We start from the raw sequence: 14517 nt of genomic DNA, 5'->3' as shown, positions 1-14517 counted from the left end.
GAGACCAGGCAGGACTCAAGCCTTCCTCCCTGCTCCAAGGGGCCTCCCTCTTCCCTCCCCATGGATGGAGAACAGGTTAGGGTTAGAGGGGGATTAGACTCTATTTGACTTTGTTTATAAAAAAAAAATTATACCAAAGTTTAGTGATCCCTGAAACTAGAGGCCACCCTGGGGGTCAGAGACCCCAAAAGGAACCAGAATTTCTGTACAATCAAACGTCCCTGGGGAAGCCCAGAGATGGCTACCTCTTGGCCTTGGATGAATTGATGGGTAGGGTGATGAAGCAGCCACCTGAATTCAGGCCACTGTTGTTCTTGTTGACTGGTTTAAGAATCTGGAAAGAGCACATGAGGGTCTCATCCACACTCCTCATGCATCTGCATTGTCAAACTCACTGCAGCAGTTGGGGGCAGAGAACAGGGTCACCAGTAGCCGCTTAGTAAAGAATTCACAGCTGTTTTCTACCACCTGGTGAGCTGGGCAGATGAGGTCCAGGTCATGATCGTGAAGGAACTTGGCCACTACCTCCACTCTAATAGTAAAGGAGAGGCCATTGTCGTTATTCCCCCAGCCTTGCACACCTTTGTCAGGGGTCTGACCACAGGAGGTCACACAACAGCCCTTGTTCAGGCAGGTCTGTGAGCCTAATGATGCACGGAATCTGCTCCATGGACTGCAGGCCTGGGGACAGTCCTCCATGACAGCAGAAAATCTTCTCATCTACCATGGCTGTGATGGGCAGTCAGCTGAAGCTGTCTGTGAAGGTTTTCCAGAGCTCATGCCTCCTCCACTGCCCATCAACATCTTATACAAGGCACTCAGTTTGGAAACCTTAGTATCATCTTTACCCCTTTCACCTTTCCAATCCCCATAACCAAATAGTTGTTAAATCTTTTCCAGTGCATCCTTATTATATCCCTAGAATCTGTCCCCTCCTCTTCATTCTCTCTTCCATGAATGTAATTCAGAACTTTATTACTTCACATTTTGACAGTTTTTAGATCCTTCTACATTTTTTTTCAGTTTTTCCCATTTCCAGTTCATGCATCACAGACCCACCAACATAGATTTTACAATGCCACTTACTCAATCTAAAATTTTATCTGATTCCCTATTTTCTTATTAACCAAAATATTGTTTGCTTAGCCTAGCATTTAAGACCCTTCACAAACTACTTTCAGTCTACCTTTCCAACTATTTTTCACATAAATGCCCTTCAAAAGCCAAGATAAATAACTGGTTGAATGACCATGTCAGCATGCCAAAAGACCTCTATAGGCTTATGTTTGCACGGTAATCTGCTTTGGTTCGACCTAAATCTGGCATATATTGTCTTCAGTGTGTTTGTTTTCTTACTTGTAACATTGTAGCAAAATGTTGACAAATGGCAGAAAACCCAGAGGATGGCAACTGATATGGAAAAAAAACCCTCATTAAGGAGAAATTACAAATGTATTTCTTGGTCCTATATTCAGAACTAGAAACAATGGGCAAAAGTTGCAAAGATTCAAATTCCAATATAATGAAAAATTAGCCAATAATTAAAACTGATCAACAATGCATCAGGAGGCCAGGTTGTTTCCCTCTTCATTGAGGTCTTTAAGCAAAGATCATATGGTTACTTTGGGCAAATTTATTTGAAGGCTTTCCAGTTCAGTGATAGATTGATTGAGATGATCTCTAGGTTCTGTTCCAGCTCTGACATTGTTAGGATATTTTGGAGCACATATTCCTTTTCCCACAGAGGTTAGGCTAGGTGACCTCTGAAGTTCCTTCCAACTATGAGGTTTTCATGAATATTTAAAAGAAATCTCAAGGTCTTATATTTTCAAAATATTTCTAACATAAGAGTTATCGTGATATAGATCTGGTTCTGTTGTTCAATATCTCAAATGTTATATAGATCCTCATCTTTCCCAGTACAAACTATTGTAAGGGCTGCTAATTGTTTTCCCTGTCTCAAGTCTCTCCCTTCTACACTCTATCCTTTACACAGCTGCCATTGTAATTTTCCTAGTACACATCTGGTCACATCATTTACCTTATTCAATAAGCTCTACTTACACTTGAATGTCTCCAGGGTAAATATAAGCTCCTTTGTTTGGCCTCTATAACCCTTCACAGTATGGCTACAACCTATCTTTTCAGTCTGGGTATACATTATTTCTCTTCCTGTACTCAACAGATCTAGGCAAACTGACTTTTTTCTCTGATCCTCACACATGACCTTCCAGTTCCTGAAACTGCCTTTGCATTGACTTTCCCTTATCTGGTAATGTACCTTCTCTTTTTGTGCTCCACAGAGTTCTTCTCTTCTTTCAAGATAAAACATAAATATCACCTTAAAAGCATTTTTCTCATTCAACTAAATGCAAGTACTCCTTTACTCTAATTTGCATTGAACTCCCTTACATTTAGATAATTAAAATTTTATTCTACATATATCTCTATCTATATCTGTCTTATTTTTCTATCTATCCATCTGTCTGTCTATCTATCTATCTATCTATCTATCTATCTATCTATCTATCTATCTATCTATCTAATTGTGTGAATACTTACCCCCAGTGGAATGTAAGTTTTTTTGCCTAAAGTGTTGAACCATAGCACAATGCTCGCACATGATAAGGTATATAATACTTTTTCAATTGATTGTTGACTAATGTGACCATTACAACAATGAGACCTTTCAGTTTATTTCTAAGTTGGGATAAAAGACTAATGAATAAGCATCTCCCATCACTTCTTTATTTCTATATTTCTAACACCAATGGAGCTAGCTGCTATGCAATTCAAATAAGTGACACTTCCTGTTTAATTCTATAATAGACCCCTTATGCTTTAGATAGTTTGAATAGTTGCAAAGCAATTGTTCTTACACTGTTCTCTTTGTATTTTCTGTGTTGTGACTAACTGACAGGGATCAGTGTGTCCCACTGCATGGTAGGATAAGCATCAAAAAACCCCCAGGGTTCCTCTGACTTCATTTGTTTGGTACTATACTCCTTCACTGATAGTAGTTATAGCTTGTCTTTCCAACAAGCCTGCTCTAGTGAAGTAATGTTCTAATTTTAAGGAAAACTAACCTATGTTGCCAGACAATCATAATCCCACTGCACATCACAGTAAGTGTATGCATTATCACCAGGACGTGTCCTTGCCAGATTTTCAGTTAGAGGCAAAATTGAATCACTTCCTGAAGCAAACAACTAGAGAATAGTTTTTGGTTTTTTCCTTAATTTTTATTCATTTATTTGTTTTTCTGCATGGGGGATTGGATACAAAATAACTTCAAGCACTTGGACTACCAGTCCCATGTGGACCTTTTGAATGGTACATGAAATATTTTCCTAAAATGGAAAAAAAAATCTTAATTAACTAAAAATCCTTGGAAAAAGGGTATTTTGGTTTAGCAAATCTGGTTAACCACTATTTCCCACCTCTATGATTTTTGTTAATTTTGTTCAAAATTATTAAAATGTCCTTCTTGACTCTGGCTTCCAGACACAACTCAAATTTTGTTTCCTCCAGAAGATGTTCCCTACAATTGTTCCAATGGTAAAAAAATTTTCCTTCTTCATATCTCCAATGGCATTATGTCCCTGCATAATGCTCTTTATATTTAATTTTATAGTATGCTTATATGTTTGTATAAACCATACATATGTATATGTATATGTATATGTATATGCATATGCATATGTATATGTATATGTATATGTATATGTATATGTATATGTATATATATATATATGGAATAGATATATATGAATGTAATGTGATCTGTCTCTGTATATTCCTCTCTTTATCTTGCTTTTATCTCCTCTATTTTTCTATCTATATCTATCTATCTACCTACCTATCTATCTCTCCATCTATTGTGCATATATAAAGATCTACCAAGTTGTAGAGGAATTAGAATTCATATGACTGGAAGGAATATACATAAATTAGAACTACTGAAATAAATTCTTTGTGAATATGCCAAATAATCTGACAAATCTAAATTCTTAACAGAAAGGGTCTTATTTATCCTACTGTGTCTAACATAATGTTAGACACAGTAGGATAAATAAGATAGGCTCTGTACCATTTTTTAGTTCAGAACTATTATTACATTCAAAAGAAACTATGGGAAGCAATTTCCTTCTTTCAATGCAAATTAGCAACTATTCTGCAATATATAATCTTAAAGAGTTTCCAGTTCTCTCAGGGTCATATAAACAGTAAGTATCAGAAGTGAGTCTTAAGCTGATATCTGTCTGACTCTCATGTTGATGTTTATTCATTATATTATATTATCTCATGCACAAAGGTGTTTAATAAAAGCATTAAAAATAATTAATCAGCTTGGTCAATTAATCACCATTCATTAAAATCTTAAAATGTACCAGACATTGTATTAAATGTTGTTTATAGAAACACAAAGCCAAAATAGTCCCTATCTCAAGATGTTTATATTTTAATGAAGGGACAGTTAATTGGCTCAGCAGTGTGAGCATTGGCCTTTGAGTCAGAAGGACAGGAATTTGAATCTGGCCTCAGACACATTATATTTACTAGCTGTATGACCTTGGGCAAATCACTTAGCCCTGATTACTTTCCATACAGAATCTCTAATCATCCTGATTCATATCTGTCCACTGGATCAAGAAGGCTCTGGAGAAGAAAGTTAGACTGGTGACTTAGCACAGCATTTTCTTATTCAAATCCAAGCTATGTGCTTGTCATGGCATTACCTTTTGAGAAGCACAAACATCATCATCATCATCATCATCAACATCATTTTAATGAGAATAACGACACACATACAAACATGTATATATGTATGTATATACATTATACATAAAAATAAATAGATGCAGGCTTATCTTGGAAGATAAAACATTAATATGTGGTAGAACAGAAAAGACTTCCTGGAGAAGGTTCTAGTGGAACTGATAACCAAGGATTCCAAGAGGAAAAAGAAAAGTAAAGAGCATTCCAGGAAGAACCATTGTAAAGGCATGGAGATGGGAGATCAATAAAAACAAATGTTCTGATTTCAGCTCTTGTTATGGAAAAAAATTCCTATAGTCTATTATCTCATAGTTCTTTTCAAGTCAATATTAATGAATAAATTAGATGATCTTGATGATCAAGAATATAGGTGTGCCCCAAGTTCTCCTTTGTGAAAATTAATGATTTTGAAAGAGAAAATGCATATTATATTGGTATGAATCTGTAGGAACTCCAATATAAACCTTTAATATTTGACTTTTTAATTACTAAGGGACATCAACTTGAAATTTTTTTCATTAATGTTTTTCCTCTAATGAAAAGCAGTCTAAGTAATTTATGATTCTAGTCAATTATGTGATGCTTAGTTTAAGGCTTCATCTTTATAATTTTTGTGGTTTTTGTTCAGTCATTTTCAGTCATTTCCTGCTTTTGCGTAGTCATTTGTTTTTTGCTTGTTTTAGGGTTTTCTTTGGGAAGACACTGGAGTGGTTTGCTATTTCAATTTCTACCTCATTTTACAGATAAGGAAACTGAGGCAAGGAGGTTTAAGTGAATTGCTCATAGTCACATATCTTATAAGTGTATGAGGTCAGAATTGAGCTGAGGAAGAAGAGTTTTCCTGACTCCAGGCACAGCATTTGTTCCACCTAACTGTCTTTGTTTTTATATAGGGTGTCACAAAAGTCTTAGTGCAGTCTTAATCTTTGATTTAAAATTGCAGTAAGAATTTTGGGACACCTTATATAATACTTTAAAAGGGGACAATTGCCATCTCTACAACTGAATGTAGAAGAAACGGTATGGATTTGGCAGTATAGTATTGTGACAAAAGGTAGAAAAATCAAGACAAAATTAATTTAATCAGAGGAAAAATTAAGAAAGTAGACATGACTTTTGACTAGGGAATCAGAGAAGCCTTCCTGAATTAAATGACTCTTGATTTAGACTTTAAATGTGTTCAGCACTTTGGAGTGACAAGGTAGTACATTTCAGGTGACTGAAAGTAATATTTTCCAGACCACACAAATTCTTGGGAGCAGAAGAGGAAAGAAAAGGACAGGGGGAGACCAAGGTATGATGTGGTTGGATTCTGTATGCGCGATATAGGAGTTATACAAGTCAGGTTACCATATTAATGTTAAGTTTTGAAACATCAGAAATGTCAAGCTAACAAGTTTTCATTTAAGCCTATAGGCAATGATACACAGTGGAAGTCTTTTGAGTTGGGAGTGAATTAGGCAGAGCTGTGCATAAGGAAGATAAATTTTTGGCAGAATCATAGAAGATGGATTATCAAGTGGAGACTTTCCCTTTGCAGGTTAAGATATTATAATCAGAGGAGAACATATTTATTGATGTGGACTACAAATTCTTTTGTCTTAGGTTTTTGCAAGGCAATGGGGTTAAAGTGGCTTGCCCAAGGCCACACAGCTAGGTAATTAAGTGTCTGATTCTGGATTTGAACTCAGGTCCATCTGACTCCAGGACTGGTGCTCTATCCACTGTGACGCCTAGCCACCCCAGGATTACAAATTCTTAAGTGATATCCTTTGTTTCATTCATACATATATACATACAGATATATTATATACATATTATGTATATATATATATATATATATATATATACATACATACAATATACTCTTTTAAATAATCTATCATGGCTTAAAAATAGTTAAAAATGGAATTTGTTGTGTTGCTCCAAAAATAATCTTGTACTGTGAGAGTCAATGCATGATTTATTAGCTGCCTACTCCTAGTATTTGAGGCTCCTTATCATATCTGTTGGGTGCTTAGAAAGACATTTCTATCCATATGACATTAGAGTAGATTGTGGAAAAGTGGAATCCCACTTTCATCCAGCATTTTTTCTAAATGATTGACTACACTGTCATTTAGAATACCACTTAATAATGAGTATGGAAAAATAACCATAATTTCTCTTAACTAATAAAAACTAAAAGTATTATAGATGAAAAGATTATTTATATTATGCATATACTATATTAATTAACATACTATAATCTGTTTTCATTCTTCAATGGTTGAAAATGTAGGCAATTTTTAATTCTTAAGCTATTTTAAGATTGTTAGAGTTAGAGATTCATAATGTATTATATAGAAAGAGTAGAATGCAAATAGGTCTTTTTAAAGACCTATTTGTACTAATTAGTGTATGTGTGTATATAAAACTTTTCTTATATCATAAAATGATTTTATGAATATCTAGAAATATTTAATATTGCATATTATAATTTCTTTTGTATATTAATTAAACCATTTAGCACATAATGTTTTTATCTAGACTATATATATACAATAAAATATAAAATTAGAATTTGTTAGTGTGTAATATCATTTTGTATATGAATATATATGCATATATGCTTATAAATAATATATAGATTGTATAAAACATACATGGTATATTAAATGTGGAGAGGAACTGAATTATTTTATCATGTAACAATGGCTTAATATTTTATAATACTAATTAATATTATATATGTATATAATCATTTAATTATATTGTACCAGATATATGTTTATGCAAATTACCTAATATAAAATAGTGGAAGAAAATTATCTTTTTATGTTTTTTCCTAGAGCATGACTGAATGTATTGTGAATATATTAATTAATGAAATATTTAAATATAATAAAAAGAAACATAATATTCATAAAAATGTGGAAAAACCAACTATATCACTAAAGTGATATAGAATGAAATTAGTATTACAAGAACTTTATGTCTGCTATCTACAAGTATATAAATAAAAAGGGAACTGAAAGGAGAAAAGGACAGAATGGAAAATTGTATACATGAATTTGTAAAAAACACATATCATACATGAATATATGACCAAATATAAATGTATATATATATATAATCATGATACATTTTATTTATACATGTATATTTATATGCTTAGAAAAGGCATTCCTAAAAAGTGATTCTTTATTTTGTTTTTTGTTCTATAACTTGATTCTTCTTTGTTAAAGACTATATGACAAGGTTGTACTCTATGTTTCATATGTTTATTAGATTGGTTTTGTTGAGGATTATTAAGTATATGTTTTAAAAATATAAAATATTGGAAGAACAATAGCATTTTCATAGAAGTTTATGTGGCTTAGAGGATAGAGCCTAACTTGGTTTTAAGTTCTGTGTCATTTGTTGATTGTGGGATCTTGAGCAAGTCATTTCTTTCTGGGTTTTAGTTTCCTTCTCTGTAGACTGATCTAGATGATATCTAAGGTCTGATGCCAAAAGCTGCATTGCTTGTTGAAGGAGAAAGACCTAAATAAAAATTGGCACTTGAGATAAAATCCCATTTGTCCCACCTTTATTCAAGATCTTCTGCCTTTCAGAATCCTTAGATTCCTTCAAAGTATATTCCTGTTGCTACTTATTACTCAACTCTTTTCCTGACAATTTCTCACCTTTCCTCCTCCAGCTCTTCTCCTATTTCAAATTACCTTAGAGCTGTTGTGTGCCTCAGTAGTAGGCAATGTTTGAGCACAGTTCCTAGCTTGAGTTATCTTTTGAGCTAAGAATAACCATAACAAATGACCTCAAGTTTTAAAACCTTTTTGCTGGGGATATTCCCCATTCCCTATGTACTTTAGAGGCAGAATTCCACAATACACTAGAGCATTGCCTAACTTTATACTCCTGTTCAGATTTGCACTCCTACATTTTTTGAGCCTGGAGTTTTCCTTTTGCTAATAGGAGCTCCTAGGTTTCTAATTTCTTGTGCTATCCTATAGTTTTTCAGTTATGCTCAAACTCTTTACAACCTTTTCTGGTTACTGCCCTAGATATCAAATTGACTTGCAAAATCATAAGATTGGGCAGAGTACAGAACATATATAGACATTTTATGTATGCTTCCCCCACTTCCTCTGGAACCAACCATTAGGTTTCAGGCATGCGTGAGTATGCTTGATGTTAGCTCTTAATTACTTTCTATTATATTTTTTGGTGTCCAAAAGTTTTATTTCACTTTTCATTTCTTAAATAAAACAAGAAATTCTATAACATAATATAATAATAAAATTGTGTTATTCCACTTATATGTTAATAAATATATACATACTTTATAGATTTCTTTGTTCTTCCTTCCTTACCTAGAGATGGCTTCCATTAGTTACAGATTATATATATATTATATATATATACATATATAATATATATGTATATATGTATGTATATATTGTATATATAACATACACACATTTATATAAATAAAACATATACATGTATATCCACACATATGTATATGCACACATATATGTATGTATATAGATGTATATATGTGCAAATTATTCTATACATACTTCTAGTTATTTCTCTGGCTACAGTTAATATCTTTCTTCATATGTCCTTTACATTTAATTTCAGGAGTTATAGAAAGTCAAAATAATCCAGTCACTCAAAATTATTCTTTTATTTAAAATCCACTTGTACATGTATATTTTGAAGTTACAAAATTTCCTTCCACCCTCCCTTGCCCAACCCCACCCACTCCCCTTAGCAGCAAACAGTCATCTTAGTATTGTACATATATATTTTGATAATTTTTATAAAGTATTCATCAGATTTGGAAGGATTATTTTCTTGCATGTGTTTTGTTTTGTTTTGTTGTCTTCCTCTGGATGGGGTAATTTAGTCTATAGCCAGTCTAATGGAATTGTCCTATCTCTCTGGACTGCTGAGAGGAGCTGCTTCCATCAAATTTGTTCATCTCACAATATTGTTGTTGATGTGCACATTTTTCTTCTAGTTCTACTCCCTTCTTTCAGTATCAGATCTGGTAAGTCAGTCATTCTTAAAACAATATTGCTGTTACTCTATACATTTTTTCCTATTTCTACTCATTTCTCTCTTCATTATTTCATACAAATATTCAGTCTTATATCTGAACTCATTAAGTTCATAATTTCTAATAGTACAATAGTATTCCATCACATTCATATATCATAATGTTTTCAAACATTTCCTAACTGATTGCATCCCTGAAATTTTCAATTTTGTGACACTTCAAAGAAAGTTTCTACAAACATAGTCCTTTTTCTTGCATTCTTCCATTGCAATCTTCTCCTTATCAGACCAGGATTTGCCAGAAGAAACCTGATGTCACAGTGGAAAAATGATGAACTTAAAGTCAGAAAAACACAAGTTCATAATCCTGCCTTGAAGACTTATTAACTTTGTGACTTTTGGCAAATCATTGAATATCTCTTAGCCTCAGTATCCTAATCTGTAAAATGGGGGTAAGAGTAACACCTTCTGAATCCTAGGATTGTGGTAAGTAATGAGATAGCTTCTTCTTCAAACCTTAAAGCACTATATATTCTTCTTCTTCTTCTTAATTAGTCCTATGTCCCTGAAATGTTGTCACCTTCCCTACCAAATCAACTTTATAGAAAAAGTAACTAATTTACATTTGTTCACCAGTTTGGAAGCTATCTGTGATATGATAAAAAGTCACTAGCAATCAGAAGGATTACATTCAAGTATCAACCCTACTCTTTTGGTGACAGTGAGCTAAAAGTGGAAAATATTTTGAAGTCAGAGCATGATAGTTCAATTCTTGCCTCTTCTACTTACTACCTGTGTGGCAACTTCTTAGGCATTCAGTTTTCTCAACTTTAAAAATAAGTTGTTTGACTATATGATTTCTAATATCTTTTAACTCTAAGTCTATGATTTTAAGTGGTTGATTTATTGATCCTCTGGTTAACTAGCTGGGTCACTTTGGGCAGGTCATTTAGATATCCTGGACCTTAACTTTCTCATCTATAAAATGAGAATACAAAGTAGGTAATCTCTGAAGTAGCTTCTAGATATAATTCTTAATTCTTAGGGTAGGGGCACTGAAACTACAAATAAAATATAACTCCCATTGACATCAAGAGCTATTCATTTTTATCTCTGAAGTTAAAGGACATGGCTAAGTGTTTGTTTCATAGAAGGTACTTAAAATGTGAATTGAATTACATTCAATAAAATTTGGCCTTTGGTCAGATTAATAAATTGGCAGCATAGTAATTTTAGAACAAAATTTTATTATGTTTAGATTGTCTGAACCTGCAATCTTTAGAATCAGACAGCTCTTTACTCTTCTTATGGTAAGAAGAATCTGTTTATATTCATTTCAAAAAAGCAGACAGACCTTTATCACCCAAGGAGACATTCAGTTAGATGAAGTCATTTCGTAGGCTGGCCCTGGGGTATTGACATAGTGTGACTTTTGCAGGTCTATAAATGACAAGATGGTAATTGGAATCAGTTCAACCCTCTCTCCAAAGTAAATTCCATTCTTATTGGGAGAAATGTCTATGTTCCATGCTGTAGTTGAAGAGGTTGGACATCAAGAGACCTAGGTTCCAGATTTACCAGCAATTATTTGTGTGCCCTTGTCTTCAAAACTGTAACAAGGGCAACTTAAGTGAGGTAATTGGCTGTGAATTCACAAAGCTGATGGAAATAAATAAAATTGGCATCTATTATCCCAAGTATGCCATCCCCATTAGCTTTGTGTGTTCGTGCATGCGTGTGTGTGTGTGTGTGTGTGTGTGTGTGTGTGGTACAATTGAATATTCTTTTCTCAGGTTTTTCTTTTATTCCTTAAGGAATTAAAAGGAAATAGATAGTCTGTAAAGTCTCTTTTACGTCTAAATCTTATTTTAAAAGAAGGAAAGGAAGAAGCAAGTAAGGAAGGAAGATGAAAGAAATGATGGAAGAAAGCTAGAAAGAAAGGAAGGGAGGAAAAGAGAAGGAAAGAAAGAAAGAAAAAAAGAAAGAAAAAAAGGAAGAAAGAAGGAAAGAAAGAAGGAAAGAGAGAGAGAAAGAAAGAGAGAAAGAGAGAAAAGAAGAAAGGATTAGAGGGAAGGAAGAAGGAAGAAAAAAGAAGGAAGGAAGAAGGAAGAAAAAAAGGAGGGAGAGAAAGAAAGACAGGTTACAAATGAGGAAATGAGGCTGAGACTTGTCCAAAGTCACCAATAAATTCAAAATATTTCATTGTTTATCTGTGTCAGATATTGGACAATGATGGAAAGCAAGGTAAAAACTATCTATTCTTTCAAAGAAATTGTATTCTAATGGAAAAGAGAACATGTAACTACCTGGAATAGGCAGGGTATAGATCCAGTAGCAGGAAGTTTGAGGGTGAGTACAAAAGGCCTCCTATAGTAACTTGGATATGAGATGAGTTTTGAAAGAAGATAGACAAGTTAAAAGGGACAGAGTCATAAGATAGAATACTGGGTTCTATACCAGGAACAGTACCTAGTAAAGTTGAAAGGTTCAATACATCAGGGAGGTGACGCCATGACAAACATGTGAATTGGATTTGAGTGAGGTGGTGCTATGCTAATTCAGCAGTTTCACTTTCTCCTCCAGGGTCATCTGGATCCAGTGTCCATATATGAAACAGGACAACTGAAGATGACTCTGGATATGAGGCAATCAGAGCTAAGTGACTTGCCCAGGGTCAGTTGTCTGAGGCCAGAATTGATCACTGGTTCCCCTGACTCCAAGGTCAGTGCTCTATCCACTGTGCCTCCTGGCTGACAAGGAAGGAGGGGGAGGTGGTAAATAATTTTATATGACAAAGAAATGTATTTTTGACTTTATATAGGGAGCCACCAAACTTTGTTGCAGTGTTCAATTAAGGCTTTGAAAAAAGATCATCATGAAAACAAATTTAGCTTATTTACCAATAATTTTATAGTGGAAAAGGAACTAGAGAAATTGTCTTAAGAACTTGTAATATGCTCTGAATTTAATCAATATTCTATTTTATGTTTAACTTTGATGTAAAAAGGAGTATAGAAAGAATGGTGAAAAACATATTTTGTTTTTCTGGTTCTTTAGAAAAAATATACTTTTTCCCCCCTTTTACCTTCTTAACCTTCTCTCATCCTCTTCACTTCCCTTTTCTAGGTTAGCTGTGGGAAATCAAAATAGATTGAATGTATAATGACTTTAAAAGTTGTAAAACACTAAATAAATGCTAATTATTTTTTTTTTGCTTTATATATGTCACATAACCTGGAAAGGTTTTTAATGTGTTTCTATAAAACTTACTGTGGATAATTACTTCAACCTTTTAATAGATTTATTCTTCAAGAAAAAAATGTATTTCTATTTTTCATTATTAAATACACTTAAACCTTTGAAATAATACCTAATTATAATACCAAAAGATAAAGAATTAGAAAGAAATTTGTTTTCTCATAAATGAGACCAACAAGTTTAATTGTGTGTGTATGTGTTACCTAAGAAGCCTATGGTTAACATTTTCTAAATTTTTATTTCATCACTTTCCTAGATACAACACAGGCCCCAGTGTTAAGAACATCTAATGTCTATGGCTGTTGGTGGGTGATTCATAAGGCTGTTAATAAATCAACCTCTGCCACTGCTCTGTTTGAAAGCTGATGAGATGCAACCTCTGTTTCTAGTTACCCCAATGAATACTCAAATGACACAGCATGGAGCCTTAACAATCCATTAAAACTAAAATGTTGTAATGTGAATCACGTAACACCAATCGAAATAAATTAAACCTGGGGACAACATTTCTGATAATCAAGAGAAGCAGGGTATATTTTTTTTTTGCTAGCAGTTATTCAGTGTTTTATTAGCACATGCTGTTGATACACTGTATGGTGTAACATGAAAATAGAGCAATTGGATTTGTGACATACAAAATAAAAACAGAAATTGAATTAGTCTTCATTTCATGCAGTACTTCAATTTAAGCTGAAGAAATGTTAAACGTTTTTTATTTAATTCATTTTTATAACTAAAAAGATTTCTAAGTTGAAAAAAATTTACATGATCTGCAATTAATTTATTGATATGTATCATAATCATAGTTTTGTCCAAGGTCATGAAAGTAGTAGGTAGCAATACTAGTGTTTGAATCCAGTTTCTCAGGTTGTAAATCCAACATTCTTTCTTCCATCAATACTTGTCTTTTTTATGTTGCTATCATCTACAAGTCCACCCAGAAGAAGTAGGAATAGTGGGTATTAGAGTAGTAGCAACAACAGGTATTATTCCCTTGTCTCCACTCAAGTCCAGACATGTCCCTCCACAGGAGATGAACTATCTACCATTTATTGAGCTTAAATAAGTGCATCATAAATGCTAACCATCAGGACTAGCATCTCATCTCACTTCATCTAAACTATAAGAAATTTGTGTATGTTCTCTCATTTTCTTCTTCTGCTTTTAAAGTCCTTGCTCTTGGCCAAAATTAATCAGTGAATCAACAAGCATTTCATTAAATGTCTTATTATATAATGTTCCTCGTGGAAAGTGCAAGGGATAAAATGACTAAGTGGAAAACTTCCTACCTTTAAGAAGTTAACATTTTAATGGGGATGAGCTAGTGAACACATGAAAACATACAGGGTATATAAAAATAAATTCCATTTACATCCTTTATTCTGTTTCACTCTTCCTCAGAAATTTTGTCTTAATGATAATTTTCCCTCT

The 14517-nt window shown here is 33.4% G+C and overlaps 1 pseudogene; it reads right to left on the bottom strand.

The window, feature by feature from the left end:
* Positions 1–241: 241 nt before the first annotated feature.
* LOC141521038 (serine/threonine-protein phosphatase PP1-alpha catalytic subunit pseudogene) lies at positions 242–1365 on the bottom strand (annotated as a pseudogene).
* Positions 1366–14517: the final 13152 nt, after the last annotated feature.

This window comes from Macrotis lagotis, chromosome 1 (assembly GCF_037893015.1).
Source record: "Macrotis lagotis isolate mMagLag1 chromosome 1, bilby.v1.9.chrom.fasta, whole genome shotgun sequence".
Classification (NCBI taxonomy): Eukaryota; Metazoa; Chordata; class Mammalia; order Peramelemorphia; family Peramelidae; genus Macrotis; species Macrotis lagotis.
This window is presented reverse-complemented; position numbering and strand designations above follow the sequence as displayed.